General features: G+C 35.4%; 1 protein-coding gene across 2 annotated transcripts in view; it reads left to right on the forward strand.

Annotated features, from left to right (window-relative positions):
* SOX5 (SRY-box transcription factor 5) overlaps window positions 1-22746 on the forward strand; it is a 964162-nt gene that overhangs the window by 239843 nt on the left and 701573 nt on the right. For both annotated transcript variants that reach the window (XM_087442676.1, XM_087442678.1), the window contains one exon: window positions 13355-13451. The gene's annotated coding sequence lies outside the window, so the exon portion shown is untranslated. The remainder of the gene's footprint in view (window positions 1-13354; window positions 13452-22746) is intronic.

The following is a 22746-nucleotide window of genomic DNA, read 5'->3' on the forward strand; positions in this document are numbered from 1 at the left end:
AACTAATACCTCAAGTATTAGTTTCCTTTTTAGTTAAATTCTGTTGAACAATATCCAGTCCTTTTCATCCCTAAAATAATCCCTCGATTTGATGAGATTGAATACTATTGATAATATTGATGTCAGTAATTCTGATCCTGGGCTGTCTTTGATCCTGGTGCCCTGTCCCCATTGCTCACTTCTGGCTCAGGTAAGAACTAGAAATAACTGTCTTTGAAATGCAAGAAGCTGTTAGCACCTTTTCTTCCTCTTAGTTCAAATCCTCACTTGCACCTCTCACTTGGATTTCTTTAATTGTCAGCCTATCATAGGGCCTTCCTCAGAGAAGGCACTCCCTAAATGTTTGTTGGATGAATTACAGTAGGTATTTTATTTAGCTGTGTGTTATTGCTGCCTCCACCTCCACTAGACAGCTATAGGGCATATTCACAGCATATTTATCTCCATTTTTCCCGGCAACCATCGTAGTGTCTTTCGTATAGTGACACTAAATACAAGTGATGGTGGTGGTGTTGCTACTGTCCTAAAAAATTGAGAGTCTGGCCAACCAGGAATATTGTGGTAATATTTTGCTGTTTTGATAAATATACTCCTTGTTACCTCACTTCCCTGATTCTGAGTATCGTCTACCAAACCATACCAAATCTCTATTAAAATCTATATGAACATACTATACCCATAACTTTGCAAGTGTTGCAACTGGACTCAAATCTTTTTATTGGGCATGATTTCCTTGAATTTCTTCCTTCTGTTTTCTGTTCCTATATGCACGCTTTATGTGAATAAGATGAACATTAGCAGATTTATCTACATCTCTTCATTTCTATTCTACAGCAATAGCTCCTTAGAGTAATATCTGAAGTTACAGTAATTTTCTTCATATCAGAGTTTCTAACTATGTTAATGGAAGTTAGACTGGTTGCAGAGGCATTCGTGAGAACTACCTATGCTGTAACATTTAAACAATTTATTTGATCTCTCTTTGGCTTACCTGCTCATGCCTTTGGAACATTGATGTTGACCTTGTTGGAGCTTTGTCTGTAATCATGATAAGTCCTTCAATAAAGTCTAACAGAAAATGACATTTAAATTTCCAAGTGATTTATTAACCCTCTGAATGTGCTATGCCCATCTTAGCAAAGAGATACTCTTATGATACTGTATTCATATATTATTTCCTTGAATGCCCAATGCCTAATGACTTTATATTTTTAGAAGAATAATAAAAGAGGTATAATAAAGATATATACACTAGTTAATACTGAGCATTGCCCATTTCCTGATAAAAAGTGAGGAATAATCTTTGAGGGCAGCAAGGGATAGTAAAAGTTCATCAGCCATCAAACGGCAACCCTGTTTTTCAAAGCAGCTATTTGACTTTGGCCTTGTGTCTGGGCTTCCATTTCCTCACGTGTAAAATCAGGAAATGCATTACTCCTACTTCTTCTTCTACTCCTAATTATCCTTCAAGATTCATCTGAGTCATCCTTTTGTTTGGGAAGCTCTGCAGACTCCCAGGAGATGCTGGGTTCTTTCCCTGTGCATACTCCTTATGGCATTCTGCTGAAAGCTACCTATTTGTTAATTTCTCTCTCTCTTTAGAGTGTGAGCCCCTCAGGGACAGGGACCATGCCTTTGTACCACAGGGTGTGTCTCAAAGTGGGAGACAGAAAAGAAAGGTGATTAAGGACACAAGCCAAGTTCACATCCCATCTCTGAACCTAGATATTGGCTCCGACATTGACTGGTTATGTAGCTTTGGCCAACTTACTTAATTTACATAGGTCTTGGTTTCCTCCTGTGGAATAAAGTTAATAATGGCTGCCTGATCAGTGTTACTGTCAGAATGAACTTGTTATATTTGTTAAGCTCCTAACAAAGTGCCTGGGGTTTAGAAAGCACTCAGTTAATGCTATTACTACTATTATTATTAGCCAAATGCATTTTTGTTGAAATAAATTTAACATTGTATTGGATGATTTGTAAGGTACTTTCAGATATTAGAATCTATGGTCATTCCCTTGTGTTTACTGACTAAGAAATAAAAATAGACACTTTTAGCCTTCTGAATTTGGATATGGGGACAAAATAGCCATCTGTTAAAATGATATGCTTAATGTTATTTGTGTGCATTGTTAAGAACTGTGAAGGGTCTGAGATTTTTACCCTATTTGCAAGCTAATACATCATCCTGCCCGTGTCATGGATGCTGGCAGAAGACACTGGAATCCTGGATCAGAGACAAAGGACAGTTTATCACTCACAGCAGTAGTAGTAACCAGAGTGTTAGCATTTGTACCAGTTCCCTGAGCCCTAACTCCCACATGGGATTCAAAGAGAGCCTAGTGATGCCTGTACTTCAGCGGGGAAAAACCTGAGCTTAGGGAACCTGACTCTTTTCTATCGGGCAGTAAGCAGGCCTAACAATTTCTCACTAAGTGAGACATTATCCTTGTTATACTGGGCAGTAAACAAACCTGCCCTTTGCTCTGGAGGGAGACACTAGCTCTATCTTCTGAGGCTTTCTCTATACAAATACCCTTACAGGGGTAGTCCTGAAGAAAGGCAGTTGGTGCCTTCACTTGCAAGAAGTACAGAAATACAAGAGACCCATAGAGAATGATCTCTCAACCTGGAAATCTGAATTTCTATAAAGTAGGTTTGTAGCTTTCATGAGCTTCTTAAAGGGATATGTGAACTAAAAAAGTTTAAGTCTCTAAATCCCTAATTCATTATTAAGGTGCTAACATATCTGAGGACACCAAAGGGTAAAGACTAAGGAAGCAAGATACCATGAGGCATCTTTATGACTAAGACAACTCGTTGCCCTGGATTCAGGGCTTTTATTTGGCTAATATTAAGCCTGGAACTAAGTCCGGAGATGGTACCCTGGAATCTTTCCATAGGAAACAGAGTTGAGAGCCCAGGCTTCAGTGAAGAATGTGAACAGGGTAAGGGCAAAGAGTGACAGCTTTCTCTGTGAAGAGGATATTATTAATTATTATAATGCTTTTTGAAATAATTTCACACATAAAGAGATAACCAAATTCATTTTTAAGATTGGATGTGCATTGTTGTGAATTTTTTAAGTATGTTATACATAACGGAAAAGTCAAAGGTTACTCCCTGAACTCAAATAAATTTCTGTTTTCATTTCATGTTATCAAAATGTATGCTTCTGACTTACCCCATCTGCATCGCTTTATTTCCAACATTCTGATAAGCAAAGTGTTATAAATACCGTGACGAATTATTTTATAATCCATTTATCTCCGTAATGGTGACCTCTGTCACTTGAACCACTGTTCAATGTATTGTCAAACAGCAAAGATTAAGGCATAGGGCATTTTGTGGAATTAGTGACTACCCAAGAGCTGATAGCCTTATGCCAAACCTGTCATTAGTACTCAGCAAATGTTACATTCTGAAAGCATTATTATGATTATGTAACAAAAATAAGAGACAAAAACAGATGGCTTAAATAAAAATACTGCTAATCCAGAGTTTCTGAACCTCAGCACTATTTACATTTTGGACTGTATAATTCTTTGTTTTGGGGACTTATCCTGTGCACTCTAGAATGTTTGGAAGCATCCCTGGCTTCTACCCACTACATGCCAGTAGTATCTCCCCCCACAGTGTAACAATCAAAAATGTCTGCAGACATTGCCAAATGTCCCCTAGGCGTCAAAATCACCCTCAGTTGAGAACCACTGTGCTATTCCCATTTTTAAAAGGGGGAACATTCTATCAATGAATGGGAAGGTAAATAGCATAGCATAATCCCGATAAATGTTCATAGCTCCAGAAGTAAATTAATGTTTCTATAGTTTGATGGATTTCAAAATGACTTCTCTGCAGGTTCCTGAAGTACTACATGTGATCTGTTACAGACCATGGTGGACAGGAAGGAAGACTGGACTTGGGTTCCTGCCTTTTTTCTGCTGCTTTGTAGTTTTTTGATTTGGGGTCAAGGCATAACTTTTCTGAGTTTTTTTAAGTCTGTAAGAGAGGGATCATCCACTGTCATACCCATCTCCGAGAATAGCTGTGAGAATCAAATCAGATAGTTCGAGTGAAAACACCTTGAAAAGTCTAAAAAGCTCTATAATTGTGAGGATGAGAAAAAGTAAAATGATTTTAAGAATTTCTTAAAAATTTTAGAGCATTCCTTGAAATAAGTAGGGGAACCCCGGGGCACCGCAAAAAGGATTTGAGAATCACTTCTTTTGAAGATGCCCTTTAGCCCTGCTTAGTTCACTTTTCTGTGTGCTTGGTTGCCATGTGCTGAGTGGCTGTGACAGAAGGCGCGGTTGAAGGAGTAATGGAAAGGCTTGGCTGACAGCAGCAAGAAAGCAGCGCTCAGTCTTCAGAAAGCCTGAGTACTTCGTTCATGATGCCTCAGTGTCCAAGAATTATCTATAACATGAGTAACTAGAGACTTTAAACAAGAGAAAATAAAGTTACTGTTGTTAATTTATTAAAAATGGATATTATTGATTTAAGTAAGCATATATCTGACTTACGATGTTATGGGTCTTTTATTAACTAAAAATACTTTCTGAGTTTTATTTCATAGCATTATCTTTGGTCAAAAATGAATATCCTTTCTCTATCTGATGCTAAAACCTTTGTAATAACGCAGAATTGCCGCAAACTTTTCCCCCTTTTAAATATTTAGTACTAGGCTTTCTTGTCTGAAATTGTATGAAAATATATGCCTGAACTTGGAGAAATAGAATAGTTTACTCTCAGATTAGAATGCATCTGATGATCCAATATACTATTCAGTTCAGAAATCCTGGTCTTGGACTTCTGACAGATGGTCCTACAGTCCCTGCTTGATCTTCCACCTTTCCTTGGTATAGAGCATATTTAGATTTTGCAGATGAGAAAACCGGGACATAGGTAAGTGGCTGTGTCCAAGCTCACTTGGATAGTAAGTAGCAAAGCCAGAAAGTGATCTATTCTGAATCCAGAGCCCTTGCTTAAACCAATCATTTGGCCCTGCTCCAACCAATCCTATTGCTAGAAAACTCATTTTAAAAAAGTTATTTTTCACAATTCACTGAAATCTACCTCCCCATAACCCTGCCTTCAAAACAAAAACAACACCTGTTCTTTCATGTGGAGCACGAGACAATGTATCTGTCTGTAGTTTTCCAAATGGGAACCCTTCAAATATCTGATTGTTCTTAATGATTGGCCCCTCCCCTACTCTTAAGTTTGATGTATTTCGGGCTCAGTGTATCTTCTTCTCCTAATTGTACCTGATTTAGCACAGTTGTCCTACCCATTATGTTCCTGGTTGACTTTTTCTGGGTGTTGAATACTTACCCAGTTTCCTACCTTAGGATGGAAACCAGTTCTGGAACCAGTATTTGAAATATTGTCTTACTATCAGCATTGGTTTTGCCTTACTTTGATTTGGACACTCTATAATTATTAACTGTATTCTCTTTTTTCCGCTGCCACATCCTCATTCTTTACTTGCATTGTGATTGCTGCCATTAAAAATTACAAAGCCTTGTGAATTATCCTTAAAACACATCTTTTCAACTTGATCTTTTTATAACAAGACTTTATATTAAAGTAAGTTAAATTTTCAGCTTGTGGCTTTAAGTCCATCATTTCAATTTTAAGATCTTTTTTATAGTTTAAAATTTCCTCACAGATTAGAGTTCAGATTTGTAAGTATATCTTCATCTAGCTATATGATTACTGCATAATTATTCAAGTGTTTTGGGTAAGATAAAATCATAAATATTATTTGTATCCTTTCCCATTAATTATTAAGCACGTCTGTTTCAGGGAAATTTAATCTATATGTTTGATTCATAGTCCCATAATTTTTCAAAATGTAATTTTGTAAGAGCCATCTAACATCAGTCATTTTTATGCAGCGGGGGGTGTTCATTCCTAACATCAGAAGGTCATGTTTTCTTATGAATAAACAAATACCTACATGTTAAACATGTCTTGTCTAAGACATAAACTTGGTTAACTAGTCTCTGCCATCTACCATTGGAAAAATATATTTTCATGACAAATTGAGCTACCTCCTTAAAATAGATCGGGCAGATTCCCATGATGTTAGGCACTGGGATAGAATTTCCAGGAGCAGTAGTAGGTCTCTGTTGCTCTTTCACTGGCCCATAGATTAAGACAAGTGAATAAAAAAACAGGATGTCAATAAGCAATTGACAAAAGCTATGGAATAAGAATATTCATGTCTGGCACATGAAGATATTGTGAATATCACACATAAGGAACCATACTTCAGACATGGCCAATGTTGGACCAGCATTCTGGGCTCCATGCTGTTGAAAGGGTTCTGTACTTCAGGTGGTCTTGATCTGCTTCAAAGGAGCTATGGATAAAGGATAAATAATGATTCTGGCAGTAGGTGATAGAAAGCAAAATAAAATAAGCACTCTATATGGCCAGGGTTCAAGCAGGAAGACAGAAGCCACTGTGATTATTTTAAAAAGAGGCACCTAATGTTGGAAAATTGTTACACACTGACAATAATAAATTGTAAAAGAGTGACCTAGAGGTGAAGAACAGCAAGAAGTTACTGCCACCTGTATGCTGGGAGACAAAGGGAGGAGGCAGGGTTACCAGGGTCGCCGGGTGGAAGCTGTGACCAGAGGGCCTGTCTGGCAGTAGGTGGAGTCAGGTAGAGACAGAGCTGCTGCCTGAGACACCTGGCCAATTAGAGAAAGAGGGAGAGGAATTCAAATAGCAGAAGTTGATAGATGTTGAGCCTTGGAGATGGTTGATGGGGGTTTGTTTTACTGTTTTTCTGTCTCTATTTTGAATACGTAATTGTTTATAATAAAATGTTGAAAAAATAGTAAATGAAACAGAGAGAGAGACAGAGAGCCTGAGGCGTGTGAGCGCACACATAGTCATGCACCCGTGCACACGCACATGCACACCACGTTGCCCCCCCTTACCCCGCTCTCCAGTCTCCTCCCAGTAGCTGAACTCACCTGGAAGCCAACTGCCAGGGGAACCTGGGAAACTTGGCCCACAGGGGTCAGCCCATGTCAGGGGTCAGCAGGGCAGGAGATGGGCAAAGGAATGATCTAAGGCAAAGAGGCTGGTAGACCCTCACAGGACAAATGTGGTGGTGGCTCTCCTCCTGCCATCCACACAAAGTCCTAGCTAGAGCTTCCTGTTGCTCTATGACTTTCTGAACCCCTCAAAGATACCCTCTCTCTAAACTTAATTTTGTTGCTATAAAAGTAGGATTGGAGACACACAATGTGATTATTTGCCCCAGCCTCTGGCTGTGAAACCCACATTGAGCCTTTGGACACTGCAGTGTCAATATAACATACGAAGCTTTTTACACACTTCCTGTGCACTTCCATTTATGTGCATTCTACGTAGTAGTCTATACAAGTACTTATAAATTTAGGACAACCTTCGGATCAACTGGAATATTCCTGGTTTTAGTTTGAGATCCTTACCTTGCATAGAGCATAAGGAATGGGGTAAGGAATGATCATTAAAACTTTGGCCTGTTATATAGTAATGGTCTTTGGCACACATTTGTTGCATTTAGTTGATAATAAGAAAAACCATACTCAAATTTTTATATGTTCAGCCACAAAGACTGAAAATTAAAACAAAACATAGCAAAATGGAAGTATGCCAGCTATGTAATTATTTGAATTAACATATATAACTATCATATTGGAATCCGTCAGTACTGATTTTGTAGTAATAAGTGGATACTTGGTTCTCAAAAATCTTTAACTCTAAAAAAGGTGGGGTCTAATACTAGAAATAACACTTTTCTAGCTAAGAAAACTATAAAGTATCTTCCAAGGCGATCGTGTATGGTTGTTAAGGTAACACATTTTCTGAATGGTCCACCTAAGGAGCATCTTTCTCTTATTCACACAGAGGCACTCCATGTGCTAGCAACAGCCCTGATCTTCCAACACTGATATTATCATGGGGAAAATATTGCCAGGAGAAGTTTCATTGCCTTCTCTAAAGAAGTTTTACTTGTAGTATCCATATTGGGATTCTAAGAGGCTCCCATGAAGAATATCTTGGCTCTGAGCAGGACAGAGCTACATGCTGGTTTTAGATTGTCAGGTTCGTCTGTATTTATTTGGGCCAAGAATACTTTATTTGTCTTGACTACTTTGTTGTTAATGCTTGTTAATCTTTTGTGTAATAGTAAAACCTTTAATTATATTAAGATCAAGATGGGGATCACAAAATGTCTTTCTGTTTTCAAACGATTATTAAGACTATGGTATGTTTTCAGTGTACATGTACTAATGTACCTTTGTACTAATATACAAATTAGTATTGTGTATTTTACAGAAGCTAAAGGTATTTTAATAACTTGATTAAAAAAACTCGCATGAGTCCTGAATTTAAAATTTTTAAATACAGTTTGACTTATTTATATGAAGGCAAAGCCATATACACATTTAGGAAGAGATTTTTTTTGATCGAGTCAAAAGGGATGAGTTTTAAGGAGTAGATGGCAGTATGGTGAAGCTGGCATCAGACTGGGTCAAATGCCAGATCTACTGCTGCCTTAAATAACTATCAAGTTTCCTAACCTCGTTGTGCCTCTGTACTGTAAAATGTACCACCTATAGAGGTTTCTGTGAAGATCCAGTGTCATGGATCTAAGTGTGAAGCACTTAGAACAGTGCATGGTAGGTAGATAGCACTAAAAATATCTCTTGGTAAAATTCACTTTTGATTAAAAAATACCAACTTTTTCTTGAGTTATCATTTGTTTTCCTGTTCAAATTAGGTAACACTTATTTTCTCCAGGCTTTCTTACACCTGTTGCCTCTTTCCTTATTAATCCTTGTGCCCTGATACTGTTCTTGAATTGTTCTGAGATAAGGGTTTTTGATCCTAAACATCTGGACATGTAGATGTTTTGTGAGATGCTTTTTATCTCTTATTTGTGTATTCCTCATTTACTCCTTTTCCTCACGTTCCTAAAAATATCCTACTTACTGATCATATGTATTCCCTTTGTCCAAAGAAGATGACATTAGAAAACAGCATAGCAAAGTGTAGTGGAATTGAGATTTGGCTATATATCTCTATAGCTCCTCCCAGTTTTAAAATTCTTTAAATCTCTGAAATAGAAAATCAGAAGTTTGAATGTGTGATGCATTTGAAGTTAAATAGGAACACAGTTTTTCTCTTACCCCCTTTTTGGTGTGTATGTATGGTGTGTGTGTGTGTGTGTGTTTACTCAACATGTGTATATTTTCTACTTTCCCCATCTGGCATCTGCTTTAGCACCAGCCTAGCTAGCTCTTCTATGTCAAGAGTACTCTAGCCTTTTCATTATGAAAGAGAAAGAAATGAAATAATATAAAAAAGAAAATCTTTCCACTATCCCCCTCCCCACCTCACTTTTTGTTTTGTTGTTTCTAAGCAAGTTTCTTGCCATTTACCTTTGCATTTGCATTGCTTATTGATTGGCAATTTTAAAATTGTTTATTGTGCTCTTTTGTTTCACTGTTCAAGAGCTAAAACAAAAGCTACCAGGCCCTGTGAGGTACACATTTGCATGCGGTGAGCGTTGCCCGAGGAAAAAGTCATTGCTAATGCATATTTATGTGGCACAAATTTGCCATTTGTTTATGCATAAAATTATCAATAGTGCAGGGCGGCCCAGCCGTAGAAAATGGTGACCTTTTTAGCTTAATAAATAGAAATCAGCTGTTATTGTGAAGAGATCAGCCATTTATTCTGTGTTGAGGGACATTGCCGGGAAAATGCAGATTGGGGCTGGCAATATCATTAAATGGAAGGCCAATGACCCTTTTGGTAGAGTCTATTATACTTTATCTAATAGGGGATAAATGACTCTGGTTGGCAAATGGAATAAAGAACAGCAGTTTTTTTTCTTTTTTCTTTTGTAATTTTATAACTATATGGATTTTAAGCCAGTAAAACTGAACAGGAAATCTCATGCTGACCTGTTGCTAGAATTCACTCCTAAAGTGTCTGTTTTAAAGTTGCTTTTCCTATTCATTACTCTCTGACTATTTTGATTTGTTCCCATTCAAACAAAAAATAATAAGTCAAATGATATTTTTTCAGGAAAATAGATCTCCTTTTAGTGTTTAGTTTTCTTTTTTTTCTTCTTTTTTTTGTGGCCGTACTTGTATCTTTGCATTGCAGATATTTTTGCATTTTACACAGTTGCTCTATATGTGATGTCTTAAAAATATTACAGGTAGAAGAAGATATTCTCAAAATAAAGTACCAATAGATTGGAAACTGAGGTTTTTTTTAAACTAAGCATAATACTTTCTAATTGATAAGAATGGCTTTTGATGTAAGTCTGTGGGTTCTTTGAATTAAAGAATATTCTGTAAATATAACATCTTCTCATCAGCATATTTTCTTAAGACATTAAAAAAAGCAACAGAGAGTCACTGTATGCTTTTTGGTTGTTTCACTATTGTATCTGATAGATGAAATGCCCTCAGTCTCCCCAGAGCAGTCCTGTGACTATGGTTTAATGTGGTGTGATCCCACATGACGTTTATTTGCCTACACTCTCTTTGGTATGCTAGTGAGCATTTCTGCCTTTTAGGATTTTTTTATCCAACTTTTTCATTCATTATAGAATTCACTATTAAATGGAAGTTGTGATTGTTTTTTTCAGTATTACTGTGTCATATTTGATGCACTCAAAATTTTATGTAAGTAATGAGACCAGATAATGAAACAGAGACCTGTAAACCCACCTCAGAACATGATGAAGCTCTTTGAAACCACCTGCATGCTGCTCCCTGATTGTGTTTCTTACACAAGTACACTGCACCACGTTTAAAGTTTCTACAGTAGTGGGTTTGCAGCCACCAGTCTTTGCCTCGTGCTGCACTTTAGTACGACAGCGCATTCTGCAGCAAGTCACCAGAGTGACTAAGTAACCTTCTGGCAGAAATGGGTCTGTTATTCCTTTTTAAGGTAGAGGATGTAAATAGGATTCAGACACTAGGATACATTAGTTCATAAAATGAGTATATTTTTTATGTCATTTATAAGGTATTGATTTTAGGTCCATTAGATTCACAGTCCCTAGTGGGAAAAAAAAACAATGATTTAATGGGTAGGTTGGAATTCCAGAAGGAAGAGTAATAGTGATTAACCCCTTCTTCCTCAACTCCCTGCCCCTGTTATATAATATTGTCAAGTAGCTGAGAAGAGGACTCTGGGGAAAGGGACAGTTTATCATCTGTCTTTTTTGCACTTTCCAGGGGATCCCAAAATTTCAGCTGGGTTATTACTATGTCTGTGAATATGATAGTATAGATCACTCTGGGTTGGTAAGAGTTGCCAAAATTATTTTTTATAAGGAAGTTTTTAAGTTGATGAATACATTTTATTTTTACAAAACCCAGAGCATATTTATTTAGAGAGTCTTAGTAATTTAAGGTATTCTTTAGGGAGATTATAGGATATGAAGGAATCAAGCTTAGATTTTTTTTTTAAAAAAAAGAAGAAAGATCTTTTTCTCAACTCTAAGAAAGGGAAGTTCATTATGGTGTCATGCTAGTTACACCCTTTCTTAGGAAGTTTTAAGTGATGTTAGTGAGAATGGCCATCACAGTAATTTTTAAAATAGGGTATTTCGTGTTCCATAAATACATAGAAAATTATTGGTTTATACAAACCTCTTTTCTGATAAGAGGATGACTGAAATATCATTTCAATTCTACATAATTAAATTTGGGTGCAGAGCACTCCTAATAATTCTAGTCAATTTCGCACAACTAATGTTACTACCACCTAAAAGGAATTTTCTCTCAGGCTGCTTTGGCAGTTACATCTTCATTCTTATATCTGAAAAAAACTAATCATAATATAGCTAGGAAATTTTTAAAAATTCCTACTATATTTCCAATCTTCTGACATACCAATATGTTATAGTTGAAGAAAAGTATGCCAACTGAAATGTGACTATCTCAAACCTTGACCTGACATAAAGATTATAGTATCAACAAACATTTTTAGAATTCCATATTTTAATTCACGTTTTTCAAGTTCTGTGACAAAAATATAAAAATACAGGCTCCCTCTTGTGGGTAAAATTACCACCTGTGTGTTTCTGTGTTGCCCACATATAGGATATGGCAAAATTTCTCTGTTTCAGTTTTGAATAAAGTCTACTGTGGTGGTGTCTTTACATTTGGTCAGATGTGGCATTTCACTTAACTGAAAAAAAGTAGAGTTTGAGGTGCATTTTTTTGGTAAAATTTTTAATGAATAAACACTTTTTTTTAATTGGCAGACTATGTTTATACAGCTTTTATCTTACTACAGTAGCATAATTTCTGATGTTCAAAATTTTTAATAACTTTTCTCATTTTGGAATACTCTCCAATGGAATGTGGAGTCTTCCCTTTGTCAACATGGTGACTTTGGATTTCTGTGCTTATTAACAAAAATTCTGATAATGGAATGAAGTAAAATCCCTCCCTATCAATTATGCTACAGATAGATACAGTATCGTAATAAAACTACTCAAATATCATAAACTTTGTGATGAAAACTGAATAATCAACGGCATGCTAAGAATGAACACTGAAGCGTTACTCAGTTCTCCATGAAATGAACTGGTAGTGAAGAGACTGAGCTGGAACCAAGGCTGTGGCCACCGCCATATACGGGTTACCTGCTTTCAGAAGTCTGTCTTGGGAGTTTCAACTGGATTGCCAGAGGCCATTTCTGTCCAGCCTGGGGAAACTGGTAACAAAGCCAGAGTTTTGTTCACTAATGAAAGTGGCAAGAGCAGTATTTCTGAAGAGGAGCCAGGAAGTACAATCAGAGAGAGATACAGCAAGGAATGTGAATGGAGAGAAAGCTGAATGACACTCCCAGTAGACAATTACTGTGTTGACCATTGCTGTCATACATTTGAATGGAATCAAGGAAAAGACCTATGAGGACACCTGAAGATCTCTCATAAGTCATTCCAAGAGATAAGAATTTACCTTAAGGTTGCCGGTCCTAAAACATCTGCAGGATGTTTACATGCAAATTAGACAAAAATGAACAACTTCTGAGGAGATTAACATGCATATAACAATTCTATGCATATAAGTTTTTTATGCATATAGATTAATTCTGGTGGCATTATAATGTCAAATTAATGTCTCTTTTTCCATAAACAATAACTTTATTATATTTATATTTTTTAATATATATTTATATAAATTTACATATATATAAATTTATTTTGAAAACCTTAGAGATCTCTTACTTCCAAAGTCATTTGTTGACATATTTACTAGGAAGGAACAATGCCCTGTTAATAGTCTACTTATATTTTTTCTAGCTTTCCTCTTGCTGATGACACGATTCCTGTTTGAATCTATTTACAAGATTCTGAAGGCTGAACAGAGAATTTCGGCACTGCACTGGGTAGGAAAAAGGTATGTTCATTAAACACATAATACACACCTTTGAAAAAAAGGTTACTACATTTGTTACTTCACAAAAATGGAAGTTTATATGCCTTTTCTTATTTTTAATTTATCAGTAAAATATGTAACATACACGTGTAAAATTATAGTACATAGTCCTTTATATTCAAATGACAACTGGATTTGTATTTATTATTTTGAAACTCATTATGAAAATAATGTGTCTAAACCTGCAGATGATAGCAACATTTCTTTTTGTTTTCTTAATAAGATACAATTTTCTTGAAGTGTGAAAGCTTTTTTTCTTCATTGAAAAATGTTTTTTTTAAACATTTGTTGCTACTTTTTTGTCATTGCTGCAAAAGAAATATTTTGGGTCACAACAGGCAGGTCACACATTTTACAAAAATTTCCATAGACTATTAAGTATTCCAGGGTATGTTTTTGTAAAGACATACAAAAGTGCAATTTTGCTGAGGCCAAACAGATATTTTCCAGTATATGCGGCAGAAAAATTTAGTGGGCATCTATCTGTGTGTGCATTTATGAAATGCTTGTTTGTCTTTTCAAAAAAGTTAAACCTTTGGGAACAGGAACTGAAAGTTTGACCACAGACCTAGAGTTGAAAATCCTTTTATAATCCTATGACTGACTAACTGTCATGTGATGACAGCAGAAAAGGTTGGAGGTAAGGGTTGTTCCTGTTGTTCAGAAGTTTGTCCTTAGTAAGATGGAAAAGGAATTCTCTTTCTTTTTTTTCTTAAAAAGAATAATGAAAAAGGATTCTTCTCACACAGTGAACTAATAAAACTTATTTATTCACTAATCCACTCTTAAAGTCTTATGTTTCTAGAACTTCAAGGTACAAGTTTATTTGTGAAAACCCTTAGAATCAACGTTGTTGTTGTTAGCTTCTTTAAAAAGTAAATTGTTAAAATCCTAAATAATATTCTTAAAATATTTATAAATAAGACTTCATATATTCACACACAAATGAAACAATATAATATGGAGGAAGGCATAGTGAGTAATGGATTATTTTGCTAACAAAAGTGGAATAAGTCACAAATGAATTTGCAAATATGAAGCTTCTCTAGTTTTACAAGTAAAAACATTGGTATAAATGAAATTAAAAGGCAAACAAAAAACTGGGACTACTTCTAATATGGATGGCAAACATCACATGTAAAGAGCTGTTATTGTATTATAAGAAAGGCACTAACATCTTAGTTTAAAAGATAACAAGATATAAGAACCAATAGTTAATGAGGAATGCAGTTCTAATACAAAAAGCTAATAAAAGAAATGCAAAGTTATGCTTCATTTACTATCTAACTACTAAAAAGTAGTTTGGAATGATAATGTAAGAATGTGGGAAGATGGGTGCTTTCAATAGTGTTGGAAAAAGCTTATATTTGCTCAACTTTCCAGGAAGTGATTTGGCCCTCTCTGTTAAGAGCCTTCAATGTTTCCAAAGCCTTCTATGCAACATTTCCACTCTATTAGTTTGGAAAAGATCTGGTTGCAAGTAATCCAAAATAGTTTTAAAAAGATAGAACTTTATATTTCTCTATGGGAAGTAAGTGTAGGCAGTTCAGAGCTGGTTGGGTGGTTGCACAGTCGTCAGGGACCCAGATCCTTCATCTTTTGCTCTGTTACTCTGAACACATGATTTTACCTAGTGTTTTGGAGTATCCAGTATTGGTATTCCAGCAATAACGTCCATACTATATATCAACAGGAACGAAATATTACCAGGAGAACTTCATGCTCCCTCCCTTTAAGGAAATCTTCTGAGAGGTGTCCACAACCCTTTTCACTTACATTCCGCTGGCTCGGACATAGTCATATGACTATGCCACACTTAAAAGAGGCTGTAAAATGTAGTTTATATTCTGGAAGATAAATTTGGGGACATTATTACAGTGGAAAAGTAAGAGACTAGATATTAGGGCCCTACTGACAGTATCTGGCAATTTCACTTCCAAGACTCTAATTTAATGAAATAAAGAAGGAGATGCAATTTATGTAAATATGATCATTTTCATATGTTTATAATGGGAAGAATTTGAGATTGACTAAGTTGTCCGGCAATACAGTTGGATAAATTTGAGTGCATTCATATTACACAATCAATAAAATATTTTTAAAGAATTTTTAAAGACGTGAAATTATGCATGATGCAATGTTAAATGAAACAAGTCAGAATCCACACGAAAGATACAGTGTGTCTCCAAATTTGTGTGTGTACACATACATACACATGCACACACATATATACATTCACGTGTACATACAGTAGTTTCCCCTTATCTGTGGGAGTTACGTTTCAAGACCCCAGTGGATGCCTGAAACTGCAAATAGTACTGAACCTTAAACATACAATGATTTTTCCTGCGCTAAACATTTATGCACTATGGGCATAACTTTTGCAGTTTGAGGTGTGACAGCAAAACTAGCACAAATTTCTTTTTCCTTCTTTGCAATTTCATGGATAGAAGATTAGTTCTTACTGTAGATTTTCGTAACCTCAGCATACAATTTTTTTCTTTCCTTATTCAGTTAAGAACTTTCACCTTTTCACTTAAAGGAAGCACTTTTTCTCTTTGGTATATCCGAATTGCCAGCATCACTACTCTTGTGCTTTGAGGCCATTATTAAGTAAAATAAGGGTTACTTGAACACAAGCACTGTGATACCGCAACAGTCCATCTGATAACCGAGACGGCTGCTAAGTGACTAACAGGCAGGTAGCGTATACAGTGTGGATACACTGAACTAAGGGATCCTGGGCAGTATATAGCGGGATGCCGCAAGATTTCATCATGCTACTCAGAATGGTGTGCAATTTAAAACTTATGAATTGCTTATTTCTGGAATTTTTTATTTAATATTTTTGGACCACGGCAGCCCACAGGTAACCAAAACTGGGGAAAGGGAAACCACAGATAAGGGGGGACTATTGTATATATTACAAATACATAAAAAATTAACGGAAAAAATAGCTGAAAGTAAATACATCAGATATTGTTAGCTCTGGATCATGGAATCATGAGCAATTTCAATTTTCTTTATAGTTTACATATTTTTTTAACAAGTATGATTTAGTATTAAAATGTGAGAAATATAAAAAGTATGGGATTCCGTAACGTTTACATAAGTTGCTTAGTGCCCCTGTTAAAATACTATATATGTGTCTGTTCAAGGAGAGATGAAACAGTTTAGCACTCTTCCTTTTTGACTGTTTTTCTTGAAGTCGGGTTGCAGTTAGCTTTCCTTCTCAGTAGAACCACACAACCACTTGATTACATTGCAACCTGGCTGGGTCTTTTAGGTTAGGGCAGATTGAGATGTTCTGCTGCAGTTCAGTGGCATCGGACAAGCATGTGGAGGTTGCTGGTAATCATACCTATTTCAAAAGCAAAGAGCAAAACTTTAAAGACTTCTCTTTCTTGTGTATAAGTGAAAGAGGTTGAGTACTGTAGTTCTGGATTAAGAATGTCTTCCTTTTTTTTTACGGATTTTTAAAAGTATTATCTTACCTTAGAATATTAAAGGAGAGAAAATTTAAGTCAAAAGTAAGTGAAAAAATCACGATTCGATGGGAATCTGTGAGAAATTCTCTACAGAAATTAGAGTGAGACCGGGGCTGGCCTGGTGGCGTAGTGGTTAAGTGCACGCACTCAACTTCAGCAGGCCGGGGTTCGCAGGTTCGGATCCCGGGCGCGCACAGATGCACCACTTGTCAAGTCATGCTGGGGTGGCGTCCCATATAAAGTAGAGGAAGATGGGCACAGATGTTAGCTCAGGGCCTATCTTCCTCAGAAAAAAGAGGAAGATTGGCATCGGATGTTGGCTCAGGGCTAATCTTCCTCACAAAAAAAAAAAAAAAGAAATTAGAGTGAGACCATTATTTTTTCCGCTGAACCTAAGCTGACTTCTGTCTTTGGAACTTGTAAGAGACGCATGATGTTGAGAGGCGTAGACTTTGGAGACAAACTGGGTTGACTTCCTGACTGTACCACTTATGCCTAGCTACTGTTGGGTATGTTCCTTTACTACTAATTCCTTGTGTGTAGAACATAAATAATAATGGAAAACACTATACCATGCAAATGCTTACCACATGGACACTGGTGTAACTACACTGATTAAACAAAATAGGCTTTAAAGCCCAAACCATTATTGGAGTTAGTCACTTTATAAATGATTGATGTTTCAATTCAACAGGAAGATAGAATAGTTTTAAATCTAAATGTCCCTAATAACATAACCTCAAAATATATTAAGGAAAAATTGACAGAACAGCAAGAAGAAATAAACAAATCCATAATAGCAGTGAATGTTAACTCACTTCTGTTAGTAGTTGATGGAATAAAATAAATGGAAAAAATCAGTAAGGATGTAGAGTTGAAAGATAAGATTAAGAAACTTGACCTCATAGACATATGTGGAACCTTGCATACAACTGCAAAATTCACATTATTTTGAAAAACGCAGGGAACAGTTACAAAAAGTGATCATGTGCTGGGTCATAAATTAGGTCTCAATCATGTTCAAATAATTGGAATCATATCATAGTGAAATCAAGCTGCAAATGAATAACAAAAATAGATCTAGAAAAAAAGTTTCAAAATTAAAAAGAAATCCCAAAAGTAATTATAAATATTTTAGATTAAACAAAAATGAACACCTTACATATAACAATTGTAGAATGCCTGTGAGTAGTATTTACTGGGAAATTTATACCTTAAATAAATGTAGTAGAAAAAAAAGAAAGGGTGAAAAACAATAGACCAAGAATTCATCTCAAAATGAACAAGAAAATAAACTCAAAGTAGTAAAAGGAAGAAATGAATTAAAGTCAGAGCAAAATTAATGAAGTGGGAAACAATCATGTGAAGGAGAGGACCAAGAAAGCCAAAAATTGATTGTTACAAAAGATGAATAAATTTTCCAAACCTCTGACGAGAGCAAGTGACAAGGAGCAAATAACCAATAACAGGAATGACAAAGGTGGCGTCACATGAGACATGCAGATATTAAACAGCTGATAATGAATCTTATAAACCTTATGTTACCAACTTTATGTTTTTAAATATGAAGAATTGGATGAATGTTCAAATTTCTAGAAAAATATAACTTAGTAAAGTTTACTCAAAAAGTAATAGAGAACCTGACTAGTTCTGTAACTATTATGAAAATTTAATTTAGTAATCAAAAATCTTCCTATACAGAAAATTTCAGACCCAGATGGCTTCACAGGTAAATTCAAGGAAGAAATAAGTCTAATCTTACTTAAGTTTTTTCAAAAAAATAGAAGAAGAGGTAATAATCTCCCACTTATTTTATAAGGATCTTATAACCTTGATACCAAACCTGACAAGAATAGTATGAAATAGGACATTTACAGGCAAATTCCTCTCATGAATATACATGGAAAACCCCTCAACCAAATATTAGCAAACCAAATTCAGCAATATATAAAAAGGATCATTAATCATGACGAAGTTGGTTTATTCCAGAAATTCAAAGTTTGTTAACAAGTAAAAAAATCAACCAATGCAATACAGGTTAAAGGAAAGTATCATCTGATCATTTAAATTATGATCAGAAAAAGCAGAAAAAGCATTTGATAAAATTCAACATTTATTCCTGATTTTTAAAACTTCTTGGAAAACTAAAAACAGGAAAGAACTTCCTTAATGTCATATAAAATACCCATAGCAAACAAATTATAATAGTAAAATGTTGAAAGTGTCCTTCTGTGATCAAGAATAAGACAAGGATATTTGCTATCACTCCGACTATTTAGTGTTTTTTCTGGAGATCCTAGACAATGCAGTAAAGCAAGATAAAGAAATAAAGCTATTAGGATTGACAGAGAAACAACCAGCTATCATTATTGGCAGTTGATATGTGTTAATGAAAGCATTTAGCAAGATTGATACATACAATACAACATACAAAAATCAACTGTATTTCTATATATCAGCATCAATTTTGAACTAGTATTAGTTATAAGAGATATGCAGTACCTCTATGGGGAAAATTGTGGAACTTTAAGAAATATTTTGAAGGCAGAAATCAATGATGAGATATATCATGTTCATGGACTGAAAGATCCAATATTATGGAGATGTGCCTTACTCCCATATTTATAAGTACAATGTAATCAAAATCAAAATGCCAACTGTTTGTTCTGTCTTTGTTTCTTTGTTATTTGTTTGGGTAGGTTTTTTTATGTGTGTGTGTGTGGAATGGGATGTTGATTCTAAAATGCAAAAGACAAAGAATAGTCAAGACACTCTCGAAAAAGGAGGAATGGGTAGGAGTACTTGCCCTACCAATCTTATAAAGCTCTGTTAATTCAGAAAGTGTGACATTGCTGCAGGGTAGACAAGTATACAAATGAGAGAGACTAGAGAGCTCAGAAACAGACTGTTGCATATACCACATTTTATTTGTAGTAAGGGTAGCATTTCGATACAGTAGAGAATAAGAGACTTTTTAATACATGGTACTGAGAAAATTGATTATTTGTGGAAAAAAATTAAATTGGATCCCTACCTCACAACACACACACAAATCAATTTCAGTTGGTCCAAAACTCAGTGTAAGAGGCAAAACAATAAGAGAATCTCCTAGAAGAGATTCTCTCTTGTAAGAGAATCTAAGAAAATAAATTTATGACCTGGGAGTAGAGGATTCCTTAGATAAAAAAAGCAGGGCCAGTCCGGTGGCTTAGCGGTTAAGTGCGCACGCTCCGCTGCTGGCGGCCTGGGTTCGGATCCCGGGTGCGCAGTGATGCACCGCTTCTCCGGCCATGCTGAGGCCGCGTCCCACATACAGCAACTAGAAGGATGTGCAACTATGACATACAACTATCTACTGGGGCTTTGGGGGGAAAATAAAGAAATAAATAAAATCTTTAAAAAAAAAAAAAGCAGACATCCTACATTATTTTTTTAAATAGACTTTGTTTTTCAGAGGAGTTTTAGCTTCACAGCAGTGTGAGCAGAAAGTACGGACATTTCCCATATACCACGTGATCCACCTGACACACACATGCATAGCATCCCCTACTATCAACATCCCCCACCAGAGTGATACATTTGTTACAATTTATAATTGACACATCATTAACACCTAGAGTTCATCATTTACATTAGAGGTTACGTTATTTTATTGTTTATCAGAAAACACCATAAAAAGAGTGCAAAGGCAGGACATGGAGTGGTAGAAAAAATTTGCAAAACATCATTGACAAAGGTGGTATCTAGAATAGATTTTTTAAAACTACAAATCAATGTAAAATTTCACACGATCCAATAGAAAAATGGGCAAAAGAAGAAATTCAAATGGCAAATAATATGTCCAAATGTCCCAACATACGAAAAAGCGCTTCATCTCAGTAGTAGTCAAGGAAATACAAATTAAACACATAATGAGATCCCACTACACATGCTCCAGAATGGGGAAAACTAAAATGGCTAGCAGGTCAAAGCATTGGCAAGAATGCAGAGCAGCAGCAACACTCATACAGTGCTGGTCGGGATATAAATTGAAACAACTGCTTTTGGATATAGCACTTAGTAAAGTTGAAATTTATAGTCCCTGCTCCACCATAGCAATCCTAGATATATATCCCAGAGAGACGTGTGAATATGTATCTCAAGAGACACGTACAAGAATGTTTGCAGGAGAAATATTTGTATTTGCTGAAAATTGGAAACCACTCAATTGTCATCGACAGGATGGAAAATTGTAGAATAGTTCTATAATGAAATATGAAGCGATGAAAATGGAAGAATTTTAGTGATCTAATTAATATTAAGTGGAAAAAAGCAAAAACATAAGAATACATACAGGATGATTCCAGCAAAAAATTATATTATTCAGAGATGCATTGTAGATGGTAAAACTATGAAGAAAAGCAAGGAAATTCTCCTATAGGGCTGATCTCTAGGAATGAGAAAAGAGACTGAGCTGAGGGAGGGAAAATTTGGGTCAGGGAGCACTTCTGACCCAAGGTAGAGCACCGGTAATGTCCTGTGTGAGGGTTACATGGGTATGTGCTTTCTTACCATTTGCTAAACTCTACATATTGTGTACGTATATTCACAATGAATGTGTTAAAATAATACAGCAAATAGTTGTGATAGGTTGTATTTATTTTTTTAGTGGTGTGTTATGTTTCAGGAGGGAGAAATATGCTTGCAAATAGTGTAAATTAAACTGATACATCTTTCAAAATTAGGTAAAATAATTTAAGATGCTTATAAAGAATTTCCCACACTGGAAATGAAGAATAATAGGATAGTAAAATAAGCATTTATTCTTTCCAATATTCTTTTTCTAAGAAATGTAATAAAGGATATCAGGCATTGCTGTTAGATTGAATACAAGTAAAATGCTTTAAGAACTATAAAATTATAAATGTATTATTTATATAAATATTGAAATACATCACCATGTTAAAACATCCTTTGCATGTGTTAACAATACCCACAAAAACGCTTAGTTGAATATCAGATTTTATACTGCCTTGACCAAAAACAACATAACAAAAATAAGTACTTCATGTAGGCATTATAAATCCAAGATTTTGCAGAGGTAAATTGAGGATAGTGGTTAGTTATATAATTGGTGGCAGTTATTTTTGTTTTGCTTATCTCCTTTTATGTTAACATTCTTTTAAAATGTCACTGCATTTATAGTTATTTGCTTTAACCATTTAGCCAGTTAATAATTTGTGATCCTAAGTGGTGGTGATTTGTTCACGCCTTTTGGTCACCTTTCTTTTACTTGCAAATAAGCAAGCCCGTTGCTTTAACTATTTATCGAATCCAATCACTTTTTTTTCTCAGTCACCCTAATCTAGAAAGTAAAACTCGTTATTGCTTGAAAAAGGAAAATAATCCCAATATATTGTAAATTGTCAAGTGAGTTCTTTATAATTAAAGATTACTCTGCAATATACAATTTTTAAGGCATTTATCCCGACAGGGTTCACTGGCCTTTGAGAATGAGCCACTTTGTTGACAGATCTATCATCTAAATTGTGCATCATTAATGAGAACTCTGAGCAGCACACTTTTACATTTTAATGTGGGTGGCAGTTTAAGGAAAAAAAAACAAAACACCACCAGAGCAAAATACTGAATATGATTGAAGTTGATTTAAAAAGGGTCTGCTACCTGTGGATAAAAATGTGCATTCCTCTGAACACATAGTAATTAACAAGACGGGAAGGCCATGGCAAAATCCAATGACCCTCTGAAATCAAAACCCTGATTATTAT

Source organism: Ceratotherium simum, chromosome 17, assembly GCF_057802395.1.
Source record: "Ceratotherium simum simum isolate JZ-2026a chromosome 17, ASM5780239v1, whole genome shotgun sequence".
Classification (NCBI taxonomy): Eukaryota; Metazoa; Chordata; class Mammalia; order Perissodactyla; family Rhinocerotidae; genus Ceratotherium; species Ceratotherium simum.